The 18,791-nt window shown below is 44.5% G+C and overlaps 1 long non-coding RNA gene across 1 annotated transcript; it reads left to right on the top strand.

The window, feature by feature from the left end:
• Positions 1–1,569: 1,569 nt before the first annotated feature.
• On the top strand, positions 1,570–12,992 carry LOC139273384 (uncharacterized). The gene is made up of 4 exons (XR_011595095.1): positions 1,570–1,836; positions 4,845–4,964; positions 5,089–5,177; positions 12,344–12,992. It is a non-coding gene; the product is annotated as an uncharacterized lncRNA (long non-coding RNA).
• Positions 12,993–18,791: the final 5,799 nt, after the last annotated feature.

Genomic DNA, 18,791 nt, shown 5'->3' with positions numbered 1-18,791 from the left:
ATGCCGGTGTTTATGCTGTGCTCGGGAATTAGAGAGCCTCAGTATGGGGAATAGTTATGCTGGTGAAAGCAGCTCTAGTTAGGGCGAAGGGTGGGTAATGAATGAAGATATGATGGTGAAATCAGATGGAAACTGGTCGGGCACGATGACAGGTTATTGTCAGAAGCTCTTTTCAGACAGGCTGATGATTAGATGTAATCATTGCAACAATTGTATCCATCTGTTCTTGTCCCAAAATCCCCAAATCTATTGTCACTAATTTATTTTTCTGTGAGAAATGTAAAGAAGGGAGGAAATGAGGCTTGCGCAGGAAAGAAAGTTCCTTGAATGAACACAGTGAGTCTGTTTTGTGACTCGTCTGTGTGATGTTAAAAACATGAAATAGAAAAGGGCACGTCCAGTGACACTTATATTGCCAATAGTGCTTTCTAAGTTAATCACTCTATCCTAAGCCAAATGTCCTCTTGACTATTCAACGACTAATTCTAATCCTAACAAATAACCACAAACCACAACCACTAAACCCTAAACCTACATCTAAACCCAACCCCTAACCAAGGCTAAGAACATAAGAAATAGGAAATAGGAGCAGAAGTGGGCTATCTGGCCCCTTGAGCCCACTCCAGCATTCAATAAGATCATGGCTGATTTGATCTTGGCCTCAATTCCACTTCCCTGCCCTCTCCCCAGTATCCTTGACTCCCCTAGCTTTCAAAAATTAGTCTTTCTGCAACTTAAACATATTCAATGACCAAGCCTCCATTGGTCTCTGGGGTAGAGAATTGGAAGGATTCACGACCCTCTGAGAGAAGAAATTCTTCCTCATTTCCGTTTTAAATGGGCGACCCCTTATGTACAGACTATGCTACCTCGTTCTAGATCCCCCCACGAGAGGAAACAGATCAGTGGAGAAGCTAAAGACCTGATAAAGGAAGTATTTAAACAATTATTTTGACGCAAAAAATACTGCAAGGTATGTTAATAACAAGTATTTGTAATCAACTAACCCATCAAAATTAGCAAAGACAATTACAAAGATCAGAACATTTCAAAGGCGATCACATGCAGTATGTGTGGAGTTCTAATAACCGCATTCAAAAATCGTTAAACAATACAGAAAATAACAGATTTCCAGTCTTAAGCAGGATAGTTCTTTCAAGGGTCGGTTGAAAGGAACATCAAATGATTGTAAAGTGAGACACGCCGGTTCAGTCTATGACACCCAAAAGCTGTATACTCAAATGAAACACGCTTGGGATTTACTGTGTGAGAAGTGAAATAATCTAGAGTAAGAAAATACCCACAATGGAAGGGAAGGGAACATTAATTAGTCTTCTCTTATTATGGAGAAATCAAATATTCTACATGGTGTTTGAAACAAGCTGATTTATTCAATATTTATACAGAACATCAATCTGCAGCTCAGGTATTGGAGTTATGAAGAGCAGCAGAAACAAAGTCGAACTGCCAGAATGAACATGGTTCAGTGCCCAATACAATCCCAGTAAATCCTCTTCCATTCAATGACGTGACCTTTCGCATTTACCCAGCATTCCCCGCGGGGGAGACTATGCCGAGCCCAGATTACAGGGACCCAGTGCGCAGGCGTAGGACTAGGCTGTGTTTGGGTCTTGCGCGGTGCGTGTAATGGCGGAGCAGACAGGGTGAATACGTACCGAAGTGGGGTAATGGACCAGCGGGTAGCCGGGGAGGCTTCATAAACAACTGGTGCCCGACGGAATCCCGGAATAATAACCGGAATATGGGCAACTGCAGCCTCGAGACTTTCTCCCGGTCACAGGCCCAGGATAACGGCGGACATCTTGGTGTAGGAAGGTAAGTTCAGTGCTCCACCATCTTGATTCAGTGAGCAGCGAAGCGCATGCGTAACCATCTTGGTAAAGTAACAACATGGTTATTATTGCTCTCGACACCTCGGATTTCTCACTATCTCTCCTAAAGGCGCTGCTCAGTGCTAAGCTTCCGGTTTACGTCCCAGACAATTGTAACAGGAAAACCCCAGAGCTGTTCAAACCCAGTGTTAGAATCCCCATGTACAGTCCCAGGGTTATTATCTCATGAGAACATAATAACATCAGAAATAGGAGCAGGAGTAGGTCATTTGGCCCCTGGAGCCTGCTCCGCCATTCAATAAGATCATGGCTGATCTGATCATGGACTCTGCTCCACCTCCCTGCCCGCTCCCCATAACCCTTTACTCTCTTATCACTCAAAAATCTATCTAGCTCCGCCTTAAATATATTCAATGACCCAGTCTCCACAGCTCTCTGGGGCAGAGAATTCCACAGATTTACAACCCTCTGAGAAGAAATTTCTCTTCATCTCAGTTTTAAATGGCCGACCCCTTATTCTGAGACTATGCACCCAAGTTTTAGTTTACCCGATGAGTGGAAATATCCTCTCTGGATCCACCTTGTCGCGCCTCCTTGTTATCATATGTTTCAATAAATTTACAGCTCATTGTTCTGAATTCCAATGTATATCGGCCCAACCTACTCCACCTATCCTCATCAGACAACCCCCTCATCACTGGAATCAACCTTTGAATAGCTCCAATGCAAGTATATCCTTTCTTAAATACGCAGAACAAAACTGCACACAGTATTCCAGGTGTGGCCTCACCAATACCCTGTACAACTGTAGCAGGACTTCTCTGTTTTTATACTCCATCTCCGTTGCAATAAAGGCCAACATTCCATTTGCTTTCCTTATCACTTGCTGTACCTGCATACTAACTTTTTGTGTTTTATGCACAAACACCTTCCGGTCTCTCTGTACTGCAGCACTTTGCAATTTTTCTCTATTTAAATTATAATTTGCTTTTCTATTATTTCTACCAGAGTGGATAACCTCACATTTTCCCACATTATACTACATCTGACAAATTTTTGCCCACTCATTTAGCCTGTCTATATCCCTTTGCAGATTTTTTGTGTCCTGAATTTGCTTTCCCACCCATCTTTATATCATCAGCAAACTTGGCTACATTAAACTCAGTCCTTTCATCCAAGTCATTAATATAGGTTGTAATAGTTGAGGACCCAGCACCGATCCCTGTGGCACCCCACGAGTCACCATTTGCCAATCGGAAAAAGACCCATTTGTCCCGACTTTCTGTTTTCTGTTAGTTAACCAATCCTCTATCTTTGCTAATATACTGCCCTCAACCCCATGAGCTTTTTATCTTGTGCAGTAACCTCTCATGTGGCACCTTATCAAATGCCTTCTGGAAATCCAAATACACCACATCCACTGGTTCCCCTTTATCCACCCTGCTCATTACATCCTCAAAGAACTCTAGCAAATTTGTCAAACATGATTTCCCTTTCATAAAGCCATGCTGACTCTGCTTGATTGAATCATGCTTTGCTAAATGTCCCGCTGCTACTTCCTTAATATTGGACTCCAGCATTTTCCCAACGGCAGATGTTAGGCTAACTAGTCTATAGTTTCCTGCTTTTTGTCTGCCTCCTTTTTTAAATAGAGGCATTACATTTGCTTTTTTCCAATCTGCTGGGACCACCCCAGAATCCAGTGAATTTTGGTAGGTTACAACCAATGCATCCACTATCTCTACAGCTACTTTTCTTAAGACCCTCAGGTCCAGGGGACTTGCCTACCTTTCATCCCATTATTTCACCGAGTACTACTTCATTAGTGATAGTGATTGTATTAAGTTCCTTCCTCCCTCCCTTTATCCGCTTGATTATCCACTTTGGTATTACTCTCAGTGACCGAGTGTTTTACTGTAATTAAACTAAACTCGGACTGTTTCTGTCAGATATTAACTCCTGCACGGTCCCAGCAAACAATCCCACTCCTTCGTCCCTCCGATGTTTCTGCAGGATTGCTTTGTGAAGACGAGCTCATGGAGAGAAATCCCTGCACGGAATGATCCCAAATTGAGCATCTCCAAGGGACAAGGCTCTCAGCTTTAATCATTCTCTGTCTTTTCCCCCCCAGGCCCAGTTCCATTGCTCAGATTCTGATAAAAGTAAACTGGGAAAATGCACTTTGATTTTTACAGCCTGAATTAATGCAGAGAGCTGCGCATGCGCGGTTCGGCCCTGCCCCCTGTGTCGATTCCCAGTGAGCAGAAGAGCACATGTGCCCGCCCCTCCCCCAGCCCTGCCTGTGATCGCTATTCACTTAGTGAACGGAAGAAGATGGTTTAAACAGCCAAGAATGGAGACACCGCAGCCCTGGGGTAAGGCAGCGAGCAGCAGCCTCCTTACAGCAGCGCAGCGCTTTGGGAGCGTGTCCGCACATGGGCATTGAGTCCGGGGGAAGTTCAGGGGGAGTCAGGGGCTGTGTGTAGGAGGCAGAGTGGACCAAGAACCAGTGTCAGTGCATGGTGTGAGTGGGGAAAGGGAGAGGCTATACTCGGGCTGCGTGTGGACAGCATGTGTCCAGAATAAGGGAGACAGAATGGGCAGAATCTGCTATTTAGAATCATTGCTGCTTTCTTTATCCCAACCAGCCGTGAACGTTCCTGGTTTAGTTCTGTCAGGGGCTGTGTGTAAGAGGCAGAGTGGAGCAGGAACGAGTTGCGGAACTGAAGTTGAATGTTCAGCCATGAACTCATTGAATGGCGGTGCAGGCTAGAAGGGCCGAATGGCCTACTCCTGCACCTATTTTCTATGTTTCTATGGTGTGAGTGGGGGAAGGGAGAGACCATTCTTGGGCTGTGTGTGGACAGTGTAAGGTAACAGAGAAAGTAAATCACCTCACTATTTCAAATCATTGCTGCTTTCTTTCCACAAATCAGCAGTGAATGTTCCTGATTCAGTTCCAATCTCACCGTGTCTGTTGTTCTTGGACAGTGAGCAGTGGAAACAGAGCCTGACAGTGAGGATGTGGGGAGTTTCACAAAGTGCATCTATTGCAGGCACCTGGAGAGGAGTGTGGGAGAAGATATTTTAAAGACGGATTATATTGTTGCGGTGAGTTGAGTTCTCCAGAACCATATTGCTGGTGATCGAGAGATACACGCTCCCTCAGATAAATCATATTCTCCCCCGCATCCATATCTTATAACTAATATTGTTCTCGTATTATTATTTTCAGAGCAAAATTCTTCAACCAGCCAGAACAAATGTGATCTTTCCTCCACTTGGAACACAAGGAACAGTGTAGGCAGCTCCTTCTCACACACAGTAAGTATATTATCACTCACAGAGCGCAGAGACACAGAACTGGCCTCAATCCTATTGTCACAGGCAGCAGGAGCTGTCAGTCCCACAGTGATCCGAAGTGGCAGAGTTATATTGTGAATCTTACAGCCACATGGAGCAGTAGAATCAGATGCTGTTTCACCATTGAAACAGATCACACTGACAGGTACATTAAACACCCACACTCACTTGCCAGAAACTGGCAGGTAGAGAATAAAACACACAATCATCTATCAGAAAAAATGTCAAACAGATAGTATAAATCACACGTGCATATCAGAAGCTGATGGGTACAGAGAAAAAGCCATATTCAGGTTTCAGAATCTGACAGATTCAGTATTTAACCCCCCGAACATACCAGAAGATGACAGGTGCAGAACAAAACCCACATTCCCGTACCATAGACTGACACATACAGTGTACAACACACACCCACATATATGAAAGTGAAAGTAACAGAATAAAATTCGCAGTTGCATACCAGAGAGTGACAGGTAAAGTGTAAATCCCATATCGGAAAACTGAAAGGCAGTAAGTAAAATTGTTACTTGCATCGCAGAAACTGATAGGGGCAGGGTAAAACCCACACGCACACATCAGAAAAATGACAGGGAGAAGGCAAAATCTTCACTCACATATCCGAGAAATACAGGTAAAAAGTAAAATTGATTCTCACATTCACATAGCAGAGACTGGCAGATAGAGAGTAAATTCCACACTTGCATAGCAGGAACTGACAGATACTGTCTAAAACATACAATCACATAGCAGGAACAAATAGTTACAGTTTAAACCCAGACTAACATACCAGAAACTGAGAAGCACAGATTAAACCCCCACACACATACCAATACCTGACAGGTACAGAAAAATACACACACTTGCATATCAGAGACTGAGAGATACAGTATAAAACCCACACTCACATATCAGAGGCTGAAATATTAAAATCCATATTCGCATAACATAAATTGACAGATACTCACTTACCAGTAATTGACAGGTACAGGGTAAAGACCCCTCTTCCATACCAGAAACTGACAGGTACAATGGAAAGCCCACTCTCAATTAAGCAGGAACTGGCAGGTATAGAGTAAGACCCACAATCACACATCAGAACTTGACAGGTACAAAATAAAACCCAGGCTCCCATAACACAAATGGAGATACAGAGAAAGGCCCACACTCACATACCAGAGACAGATAGATACAGAGTGAAACTCAGACTCATTTACCAGAGACCGACAGATACAGGGTAAACACTCACCTCCATAACAAAAATTGACAAAACAATACTAACATACATACGATGTAGTATATATGGACTTTAGCAAAGCTTTTGATAAGGTCCCACATGGTAGACTGATCATGAAGGTTAAAGCCCATGGGATCCAGGGCCAAGTGGTAAGTTGGATCCAAAATTGGGTTGGAGGTAGGAAGCAAAGGGTAATGATTGATGGATGTTTTTGTGACTGGAAGGATGGGGTTTCCGCAAGGCTCAGTACTGGGTCCCTTGCTTTTTGTGCAATGATTTAGATTTGAATATAGGGAGTATGATTTAAGAAGTTTGTAGATGACACTAAAATTGGCTGTGTGGTTGATAATGAAGAGGAAAGTCATGTGCTGCAGGAGGATATCAATCTACTGGTCAGGTGGGCAGAGCAGTTGCAAATGGAATTTAATTCAGAGAAGTGTGAGGTGATGCACTTTGGGAGGGCAAATAAGGAAAGGGTATACGCATTAAGCGTTAGGCCGCTTAATAGTGTAGATAAACAAAGGGACCTTGGAGTGCTTGTCCACAGATCCCTGAAAGTAGCAGGCCAGGTGGATAAGGTGGTTAAGAAGGCATACGGAATACTTGCCTTTATTGGCCGAGGTTAGAATATAAGAGCAGGGAGTTTATATTTAAATTGTATAATACTTTGGTTAGGCCACAACTGGAGTACTGCATGCAGTTCTGGTTGCCACATTATAGGAATGACATGATTGCACAAGAGAGGGTGCAGAGGAGATTTACTCGGATGCTGCCTGAAATGGAGAATCTTAGTTATGAGGACAGATTGGATAGGCTGGATTTGTTCTCATTGGAACAGATCAGGTTGAAAGAAGACCTCATTGAGGTGTACAAAATATTGAGGGGCCTGGATATAGTGGATAGTAAGGGCCTGTTTCCATTGGTGGAGGGGTCTATTATGAAGGTATTATGAGGGGGCATAGCTTTAAAGTGGTTAGTGGAAGGTTTAGAGGGGATTTAAGGGGGGTGGAGGGGAGCTTCTTTACGCAGAGCGTTGTGGGGATCTGGAACTCGCTGCCTGAAAGAGTGGTGGATGCAGAAACCCTCACCACTTTTAATAGATGGATGGATGGGCACTTAAAGTGCCATAACCTGCATGGTTACAGACCTGGAGCTGGTCATTGGAATTAGACTGGATGACCTTTTGTTGGATGGCGCAGATATAATGGTAAGTACTGCAGGGAATCGGATACGGCCAGGGTGATCTCCTGGACTTGTTTCGATTACCTGGATGGGTCATAAGAACATAAGAATTAGGAACAGGAGTGGGCCATCTAGCCCCTCGAGCCTGCTCCGCCATTCAATAAGATCATGGCTGATCTGGCCGTGGACTCAGCTCCACTTACCCGCCCGCTCCCCGTAACCCTTAATTCCCTTATTGGTCGGAGAGGAATTTTCCTAGATTTTTTTCTCCCTAAATTGGCCTGGGTTTTAATCTGGTTTTTGCCTGTCCCAGGAGATCACACGGTTTCGCTTGGTGTGGAGTGTAGAATGTTTCAGTATAAGGGGTGTCGCAGTTCTGTGAGGCGGACTGGTTGGGTTGGGTGCTCTTTGCCTTTCCGTCATTGTTCATAGGTTTATATGTAACCTTTTGGGCTGCTGATCAAGGGCCATGCATCTCTTTATTGGCCGGTGTGGACACGATGGGCCGAAATGGGCTCCTTCTGCGCTGTAAATTTAAATGTTTCTATACTGGAGAATGATGGGTATGGAGTAGAGCTCACATTCACATAAGAAATGGACAGATACAGCACAAGACACACAGCAGGAATGGAAAGAGACAGAATGAAACCCATAGGCAATTACCAGAAATTGACAGGTACAGGATAAAACCCACGCTCTCGTATCAGAAACTGACATAGTGTAAAACCCTCATTCACATAAAAGAGATGGACAGATACAGAATCAAATCCACACTCCCATACCAGACAACCACAATGCAAGAACATAAAAAATAGGAGCAGGAGTAGGCCATACGGCCCCTCGAGCCTGGTTCACCATTTTGTCATGCGCAGTCTCTCGGAATCGAGGAAGACTTGCTTCCACTCCTGAAGTGAGTTCTTTGGTTGTTGAATAGTCCAATACGAGAGCCACAGCCTCTATCACAGGTGGGACAGACATTAGTCGAGGGAAGGGGTGGATGGGACTGGTTTGCCGCATGTTCTCTCGCCGTTGAGATTCAAAGAGCTCAACGCCCTCCGGGATGCATTTTCTCCACCTAGGGCGGTCTTCGGCCAGGCACTCCCAGGTCTCAGTGGCGATGTCGCACTATACCAGAGAGGCTTTGAGGGGTCGTTGTACTGTTTCCGCTGCCAACCTTTGGCTCGTTTGCCGTGAAGGAGCTCCATGTAGAGCATTTGCTTGGGGAGTCTCGTGTCTGGCATGCGAACTATGTGGCCTACCCAGTGAAGCTGATCGAGTGTGGTCAGTGCTTCAATGTTGGAGATGTTAGCCTGGACGAGGACACTGATGTTGTTATGCCTGTCTTCCCCGGGGATTTGCAGGATCTTGCGGAGACATCTTCACCATTTAATACGATCATGGTGGATCCGATCATGGACTCTGGTCCACTTCCCTGCAGGCTCCCCATAGCCCCTTATTCCCTTATCAGTTAAGAAACTGCCTATCTGTGTCTTAAATTTATTCAATGTCCCAGCTTCCACAGCTCTCTGACGAAGCGAATTCCACAGATTTACAAACCTTGTTAGAGAAGAAATTCCTCCTCATCTCAGTTTTAAGTGGGCGGCCCCTTATTCAAAGATTATTCCCCCTAGTTCTAGTCTCCCCCATCATTGGAAACATCATCTTTGCATCCACCTTGTCAAGCCCCCTTATAATAATATACGTTTTGATAAATCACCTCTCATTCTTCTGAATTACAATGAGTAGAGGCCCAACCTGCTTAACCTTTTCTCATAAGTCAAATATAGAAACCTAGAATATAGATGCAGGAGTATAAGATCATGGCTGATCATTCCCTCAGTACCCCTTTCCTGCTTTCTCTAAAAACCCCTTGATCCCTTTAGCCGTAAGGGTCATATCTAACTCCCTCTTGAATCTTTCCGATGAACTGACATCAACAACTCTCTGCGGTAGGGAATTCCACAGGTTAACAACGCTCTGAGTGAAGAAGTTTCTCCTCATCTCAATCCTAAATGGCCTACCCGTTATCCTAAAACTGTGTCCCCTGGTTCTGGACTTCCCCAACATCGGGAACATTCTTCCTGCTTCTAACCTGTCCAGTCCCGTCAGAATCTTATATATTTCTATGAGATCCTCTCATCCTTCTAAACTCCAGTGTATAAAGGCCCAGTTGATCCAGTCTCTCCTCATATGTCAGTCCAGCCATCCCGGGAATCAGTCTGGTAAACCTTCTCTGTACTCCCTCAATAGCAAGAACGTCCTACCTCAGATTAGGAGACCGAAACTGAATACAATATTCCAGGTGAGGCCTCACCAAGGCCCTGTACAACTGCAGTAAGACCTCCCTGCTCCTATATTCAAATCCCCTAGCTCGAAATACCAACATACCATTTGCATTCTTCACTGCCTGCTGTACCTGCATGCCAACTTTCAATGACTGATTAACCATGACACCCAGGGCTCGTTGCACCTCCCCTTTTCCTAATCTGCTGCCATTCAGATAATATTCTGCCTTCATGTTTTTGCCCCCAAAGTGGATAACCTTACAGTTATCCACATTATACTGCATCTGCCATGAATTTGTCCACTCACCTAACCTGTCCAAGTCACCCTGCAGCCTCTTAGCGTCCTCCTCACAGCTCACACTGCCACCCAGTTTAGTGTAATCTGCAAACTTGGAGATATTAGACTCAATTCCTTCATCTAAATCATTAATGTATATTGTAAAGAGCTGGGGTCCCAGCACTGAGCCCTGCAGCACTCCACTAGTCACTGCCTGTCATTCTGAAAAGGACACATTTATCCCGATTCTCTGCTTCCTGTCTGCCAACCAGTTCTTTATCCACGTCAGTACATTACCCCCAATACCATGTGCTTTAATTTTGCACACCAATCTCTTGTGTGGGACCTTGTCAAAAGCCTTTTGAAAGTCCAAATACACCACGTCCACTGGTTCTCCCTTGTCCACTCTACTAGTTACATCCTCAAAAAATTCCAGAAGATTTGTCAAGCATGATTTCCATTTCATAAATCTATGCCGACTTGGACTGATCCTGTCACTGCTTTCCAAATGCACTGCTATTTCATCCTTAATAATTGATTCCAAAATTTTCCCCACTACTGATGTCAGGCTAACCAATCTATAATTACCTGTTTTCTCTCTCCCTCCCTTTTTACACTAGCTACCCTCCAGTCCATAGGAACTGATCCAAGGTCGATAGACTGTTGCAAAATGATCACCAATGCATCCACTATTTCTAGGGCCACTTCCTTAAGTACTCTGGGATGCAGACTATCAGGCCCCGGGGATTGATCGGCCTTCAATCCCATCAATTTCCCTAACATAATTTCCTGACGAATAAGGATTTCCTTCAGTTCCTCCTTCTCGCTGGACCCTCGGTCCCCTAGTATTTCCAGAAAGTTATTTGTGTCTTCCTTAGTGAAGGCAGAACCAAACTATTTGTTCAATTGGTCTGCCATTTCTTTGTTCCCCATTATAAATTCACCTGATTCTGACTGCAAGGGACTTATATTTGTCTTCACTAATCTTTTTCTGTTCACATATTTATAGAAGCTTTTGCAGTTAGTTTTTATATTCCCTGCAAGCTTACTCTCATACGCTAATTTCCCCCTCCTAATTAAACCCTTTGTCCTCCTCTGCTGAATTCTAAATCTCTACCAGTCTTCAGGTTTACTGCTTTTTCTGGCCAATTTATATGCCTCTTCCTTGGATTTAACACTATTCCTAATTTCCCTTGTTAGCCACGGTTGAGCCACTTTCCCCATTTTATTTTTACCCCAGACAGGGATGTACAATTGTTGAAGTTCATCCATGTGATCTTTAAATATCTGCCATTGCCTATCCACCGTCAACCCTTTAAGTATAATTCGCCAGTCTATACTAGCCAATTCAAATCTCATACCATCGAAGTTACCTTTCTTTAAGTTCAGGACCCTAGTCTCTGAATTAACTGTCACTCTCCACCTTAATGAAGAATTCTACCATATTATGGTCACTATTCCCCATGGGGCCTCGCACAACAAGATTGCTAATTAATCCTCTCTCATTACACAACACCCAGTCTAGGATGGCTAGCTCTCTAGTTGGTTCCTCGACATATTGGTCCAGAAAACCATCCCTTATACACGCCAGGAAATCCTCCTCCGCCGTATTGCTACCAGTTTGGTTAGCCCAATCTATATGTAGATTAAAGTCACCCATGATAACTGCTGTATCTTTATTGCACGCATCCCTAATTTACTGTTTGATGCCATCCCCAGCCTCACTACTACTGTTTGGTGGTCTGTACACAACTCCCACTCGCGTTTTCTGCCCTTTGGTGTTCCGAAGCTCTACCCATGCAGCTTCCACAACATTCAAGCTAATGTCCTTCCTTACTATTGCGTTAATCTCCTCTTTAACCAGCAACCCTACCCCACCTCCTTTTCAGTCTATCCTTTCTGAATATTGAATACCCCTGGAAGTTGAGTTCCCAGCCTTGGTCACCCTGGAGCCATGTCTCTGTAATCCCAATTACCTTTAACATATATCTATCTGCGCAGTTAATTCATCCACCTTATTACGAATGCTCCTCGCATTGAGACACAGAGCCTTCAGGCTTGTTTTTTGTGGTAATGTAACCCTTTTTGATTTTTGCCTTTGATTTCTCTCTCACCCCTCACTTTTTCCTGTTTGAAATTCACTTTACAGGGTGTTAAAAGGGGAGGATTTGTAGACTGGAGTCTCAAACCAAACATCACCTCAAGATCTGACAGAGTCACTCGATACATCCGGACTGGAATATCATCAGCTTTTGACCATGGAAGCAGAAGGCACCGTTCACAGCAGGGAGAAACAGTACATGTGCTCCGAGTGTGGACAAGGCTTCAGCCAATCATCCAACCTGGAGAGACACAAGCACAGTCACACTGGGGAGAAACCATTTAAATGTGGGGACTGTGGGAAACGATTCAACCAACCGTCCCAGCTGTAAACACATCGACGATTTCACACTGGGGAGAGGCCATTCACCCGCTCCGCCTATGGGAAGGGATTCACTCGGTCATCCAACCTGCGGACACACCAGCGAGTTCACACTGCGGAGAAGTCGTTCACCTGCTCTGCGTGTGGGAAGGGATTCACTCAGTCATCCAACCTGCTGGCACACCAGCGAGTTCACAAGTGACTGCAGGGGTTGGATTCTGGTGTTATTGCTGCTGTTAATCAGATCCCGGACCGAATCGTGTTCATTCTAACAGTTGGGGTTTATAACTCCTGTAACGCTGATGTTAATAACTCCTGTAACAGAATTGGAGTTTAATATTTGGGATATAGGCACATAAATTAGTGTTGCTTTCAACATATTGCTGTGGATTTTTGTCTTTGCCACCTGCGTGTTTAGCATCACCTGGCTGGAGCCGAGAAAGGACAATCTGGGGGGAGGATCGTATGGGGGAACAGAACTTCAGCCTGGACACAGTCCTTCAGGGCCACACTGAGAGGGGCAAACAGCACTTTGGTCTTTCTCATCTCTCTTCACCAACAGCAAAGTCGCTGTGCGGGTTAATCCTGATACGTGAAGGTCCAGATGATACCCACCCATGGGTGATTAACGAGATGGGACGGGTGCTCTGTCAGCCCCTTGCCCATATCTCCAACAGCTCAATGGTCATGGATTGTTCCCTGAGATTGGAAGTCAGCCCACGTAGTTCCCATTTTCCAAATTGGGGACAAATCTAGGCAGGGAACTAAAGGCCCATTAATGTGACCTCGATCACAGGGAAAATGCTTGAAGGGATCCTGAGAGATACTGTTTTCGATCATGGGGAAAGGGAAGGGGCCATTACAGGTACTGAACACGGCTTCCGCAAAACAAGGTCACGTCTTACAAACTAGCTTGAGTTAGTGAAGAAGTTGTTAGGTTGGTGGATGGGGGGAATCTAGTTAACATTGCCTAACTCCAGGGTGTGAACCTCATTTTCTATGGTGGGCCTGCTTCAATATCCTGGCACTTGGCATGGGCCACATTCAGCAAAAGCTATTAAAATAGGAATAAATGAAGATAAACTATATTGGAATTTACATTTAGATTTTATTTACTGCCGCTGCTCCCGATCATGCCAGCTCTTAGCTTGAGCATTGGTGAACTGACCCTGCTCAAACCATGAACACAAGGATGTCGGTGTATTGTTCTGCCTGTGTCCACAAGGCTGTGTCACTGTCACACACGGATAGTGTTTCCTTGTTTCACATTTCCATACAAAGACCATCTCTTTACACATACCCTTTCTATACAATTGCAGCAGACATGAGCAAGGACCTGAGGCTTATTAAAAGACACATATTTTAATACAGCAAAGGTTACACTGGGAGAAATGTTCAGTTGGAACATAAGAAATAGGAGCAGGAGTAGAACATTTGGACCCTTGATCCTGCTCTGCCATTTAATAAGATAATCGCTGCTCTGATCATGGACTCAGTTCCACTTCCCTGCCCGATCCCCATGACCCTTTACTCCCTTATCACTCAAAAATCTGTCGATCTCTGCCTTAATTATATTCAAAGACCTAGCCTCCACAGCTCTCTGGGGCACAGGATTCCATAGATTTACAACCCTCTGAGAGAAGAAATTCCTCATCTCAGTTTCAAATGGGTGGCCCCTTATTCTAAGACTATGTTTAGTTTTAGTTTCCCCTGAGTTGAAATATCCTTTCTGCATCCACCTTGTCGAGCCCCCTCATTATCTTATATGTTTCGATAAGATCACCTCTCATTCTTCTGAGCTCCAATGTGTAAAGCCCAATGTACTCAACTTATCTTCATAAGTCAACCCCCTCATCTCCGGAATCAACGTAGTGAACCTTCTCTGAACAGCCTCCAATGCAATTATGTCCTTCCTTAAATACGAAGACCAAAATACGGTGTCCATTACAGGCCAAATGCCGAGCAAACCAGCAGCACACTGGCACCTTAACACTGTCTCATCGGCCTAGAGGCTTTTCTTAAAATCGATTTGCTGAGTGGATAAACTTAAACCAGATTTGCATGCATGATGCTTTATTCACATATTGAAGGTAGAAGAGATGCTGTGGGGTACATGCTAAATCCGGTAGCTGAAAGTGATTAACAGACTGGGTTTTGTGTTTAGTCATCCCGGGCGTGTTACCAATACCAGCAAAATCGAAGCCCACAGAATAACTGGGACAGTGGCAGCATGGATATGAAAGTGGCTAAGTGACACAGAGTAGTGGTGAACGGTTGTTTTTCAGACTGGAGGAAGTGGTGTTCCCCAGGGGTCGGTATTGGGGCCACTGCTTTTCTTGACCTATATTAATGACTTGGACTTGGGTGTACAGGGCACAATTTCCAAATTTGCAGATGACACAAAACTTGGAAGTATAGTGAACAGTGAGGAGGATAGTGATAGATGTTAGAAAGACATAGACAGGCTAGTGGAATGAGCGGACATGTGGCAGATGAAATTTAATGTGGGAAAGTTCAAAGGTGAGACATTTTGGTAAGAAGAAAGAGGAGAGGCAATATGAACTAAATGGCACAATTTTAAAGGGGTGAGTGAACAGAGAGACCCAGGAGTATATGTGCATCAATCGCTGACAGTGGCAGCGCAGGTTGAGAAAGCAGTTACAAAGGCTTACGGGATCCTGGGCTTCATGATTAGAGGTATCGAGTACAGAAATGTGGATATTATGATGAACCCGCGTAAGATACTAGTTCGGTCTCAATTGGAGTATTGTGGAGTATTGAAGGCCTTCGAGAGGGTGCAGAAAAGATTGACGAGAATGATTCCAGGGATGAGGGACTTAAGTTACGTGGATAGTCTTGAAAATCTGGGGTTGTTCTCCTCAGAACAGAGAAGATTGAGAGGAGATTTGACAGAGGTGTTCAAAGTCATGAGGGGCCTGGACAGAGCAGATAGAGTGGGATTGGCAGAAGCTCTTGCAGATAGCCGGCATGGGCTCGACGGGCAAAATGGCCTCCTTCCGTGCTGTAACCACACTCTGATTCTAAGATGATGAAAAACCCATTGCCCAAGATGCTCCATCTCCCGGGCACTGGGATGCAGTTGGGAACAGAGACCCTGAAGCCCCGCCCACTCTCTGTACCTGAATCAAGATGGCTGCACATGTGCCCTGATCCCGCCTTGTGCAAGATGGTGGCCAGTGATCCAGCTCACCCGGGCCTATCACCACGAGGCATGTGGGCTCGAATTCGGGGCCTGAGATTTATTCTGTATTTAAGCCATGCTGTACCTGCCGTGGGATTGTTTGATGAGATAGTGTAGAGGGAGCTTTACTTTGAATCTAATCAGTGCTGTACCTGCCCTGGTAGTGTTCGATGGGACAGTGTAGAGGAAGTGTTTTATTACATATGAAAAAAGATGGACAGGTAAAGACCATCTGGTCCATCAAGCCTGTCCCACACAATTGCGATATATCACAGCGTATACACTCCACTCCACCCGAATCCATGTGATCTCCTGGGAGAGGCAAAAAAATAGATTTAAAAAAACAACTGACGCCAATTTGGGTAAATAAAATCTGGGAAATTCCTCTCTGCGTCATCTAAGCAATCTAAACTAGTCCAGGAGATCACCCTGGTCATTAAATTCCCTGCAGTACCTACCTTCTGTAAGTGTTAATCTTCGCCGCAGCCAGAAACAAATCCAGCTTTTGCTTGAAGGAATTCAGTGAGTCTGCATCCACCACATGAGAGGGCAGCTTGTTCCAGAAGTATACTGTTCTCTGGGAAAAGAACCACCTCCTGATGTCTAACCTAGATTGAGCCTTGTGCAACTTAAATTTGTGCCCCCTGCTCCTGCCTAACCTATTTAATTGAAATAAACGGTCAGCTGGAACACTGTCTATTCCCTTCATTATCTTATAAACATCAATCATATCCCCCTAAGTCTACGCTTCTCTAAGGTAAAGAGTCACAACTCTTTTAACCTATCTTGATAACTAAGATGCTTTAGACTTGGAATTAGTCTAGTGGCCCTCTTCTGCACCCTTTCCAGAGCCTCAATATCACCCACCATGTGAGGAGACCAAAACTGGACACAGTATTCCAAGTGCGGCCTGACTAAGGTCTTCTACTCGGACAAAACAGTACGCCTCATCCTATATTCAATTGTCCTATGGATAAACTTCAACACCTTACTTGCTCTAGCTATCGTTGCATGGCATTGCTCGTGTACCTTTAACGGTGTATACACTAGGAAGCCTAAATCTCTTTTTATCTCTACCAACTTTAATGCCTTTCCCTGGAGGGTGTACGAATGTTGAGCATTTGCCCTGCCCACATGCATAACACTGAACTTATCTAAGTTATACGTAATTTTCCAGTCATGAGTCCAGTCTTCCAACACTTTAAGATCTGCCTGAATCAGACGAGCCTCATCTACAGTTCTAGCACTTGCACAGATCTTGCTATAATTTCCAAATTGTGCCCCCAACCTCAAAATCCAGATCATTAATAAAAATAGTGAAAAGCAACGATCCCAACACTGATCCCTGCGGGACACCACTGGTGACCAGAAACCAAACAGATCCAAATCCATCCATAACTGCTCTACCTGCATCCTGCCAGCCAGTTCTGTATCCAACTCAATATATTTCCATTAATACCATAGGCTCTGATCTTATAGATAAGCCTCTTGTGCGGTAACTTGTCAAAAGGTTTTTGGCAATCTAAGTAGATAATGTCTGCTGGGCTTCCCTCATCAACTAACTTCATAACTTCTTCAAAAAATACAATTAGAGTTGTGAGACATGAACTTTTTTTTAATGAAGCCATGTTGGGTGTCCCTAATATGTCCCTCCCAATCCAAGTATTCATATATTGCATCCCTTATGATTCTTTCAAGCATCTTACCTATTACTGATATTAAACTGACGGGCCTCTCATTACCTGGGTCTGCCTTGTCACCTTATTTAACTTTCGCCTCCTTCCTATCTCTAGGAACCATTCCAGATTGCAATGAGCTGTTCAACATACAGGCCAGGGACTTGCACAGCACATGTCCAATCTCCCGGAGGGGCTAGCACAGCACTTGTCCCATCTCCCGGAGGGGCTCGCACAGCACATGTCCCATCTCCCGGAGGAACCTCACACAGCACATGTCCCATATCCCGGAGGACCCTCGCACAGCACATGTCCCATCTCCTGGAGGGGCTCACACAGCACATGTCCCATCTCCTGGAGGACACCCGGGTGGATATCATTCGGCTCGGCTGCTTTTTCTATTTATAAGTTCTCAATTTTTTCTAAAACAACGTGCTTATCTATGTTAATGTTACTGATAAAACTAATATTATTAACTTCTAATATGTTAGCGTTAATATTTCCGCCATACTCAGTGAGTCCTTTGTAACCTGTCTTTGAACACCCTTCAGTGGCCCAATACAGTCTTTGATAGTTCTCTGACTCTACACTTAGCTGAAAATGCTTTTCTCATGACTGCCAGTCATCTACAATCCTTTTTTCCGAGAGCCTTTTTGCTGATCGAATATTAGCCTTCGTTTTCTTTAGTTGTTCTTTGTATTCAACCTATTTATTTGAGTGTTAAATTTCGTAAGTTATGGAAACATTTCTGTTTACATCTTTGTACCGAGCCAGTCGGCCATCTTGGCTTTTTCTTACCACGTTTCCTTCTTTTGATTTTGGCTATGTTTGTTTACCACATTTTTAATCGTATTCTTAAAAACTTTCCATTTATATTCAACGCCGGTTACATCAGCACCAAGCAGGGTTGGCCAATTAACCTGTTACAAGTCCTGTGCCATTTTGGAGAAGTTTGCCCTGAAATGCGGTCCGAGTGGCAGGGTTTCAGTCCCTTTGGTTCTCCTGGCCAATTGGGACGGTATAATGTGATCGGTGTTGCCCAGATGTTCCCCACACGGAGGCCTGATCCGAGGTCAGGCTCACTACTAAACGCCAGATCCAATCTCTGGTTTTCCCCAGTTACTGCATGTTGTGTCAGGAAACAGTGCTGTATATTGTCAGTCAATCTTTCAGCTGCACTTCCCCCAGCAGCAGGTAAAGCTCCGTGCCCCTGAATGTCAGGCCAATGACAATGATCTTCCCTCAGGTCCATTCTCTCTCTCTCCCCCCACACACACTGCCTGAGCTCTCAGGCTGA

The sequence above is a fragment of the Pristiophorus japonicus genome, chromosome 9 (genome assembly GCF_044704955.1).
Source record: "Pristiophorus japonicus isolate sPriJap1 chromosome 9, sPriJap1.hap1, whole genome shotgun sequence".
In the NCBI taxonomy this organism is placed as follows: Eukaryota; Metazoa; Chordata; class Chondrichthyes; family Pristiophoridae; genus Pristiophorus; species Pristiophorus japonicus.
The sequence above is the reverse complement of the archived record's forward strand: the minus strand, read 5'-3'. Positions and strand labels throughout refer to the sequence as shown.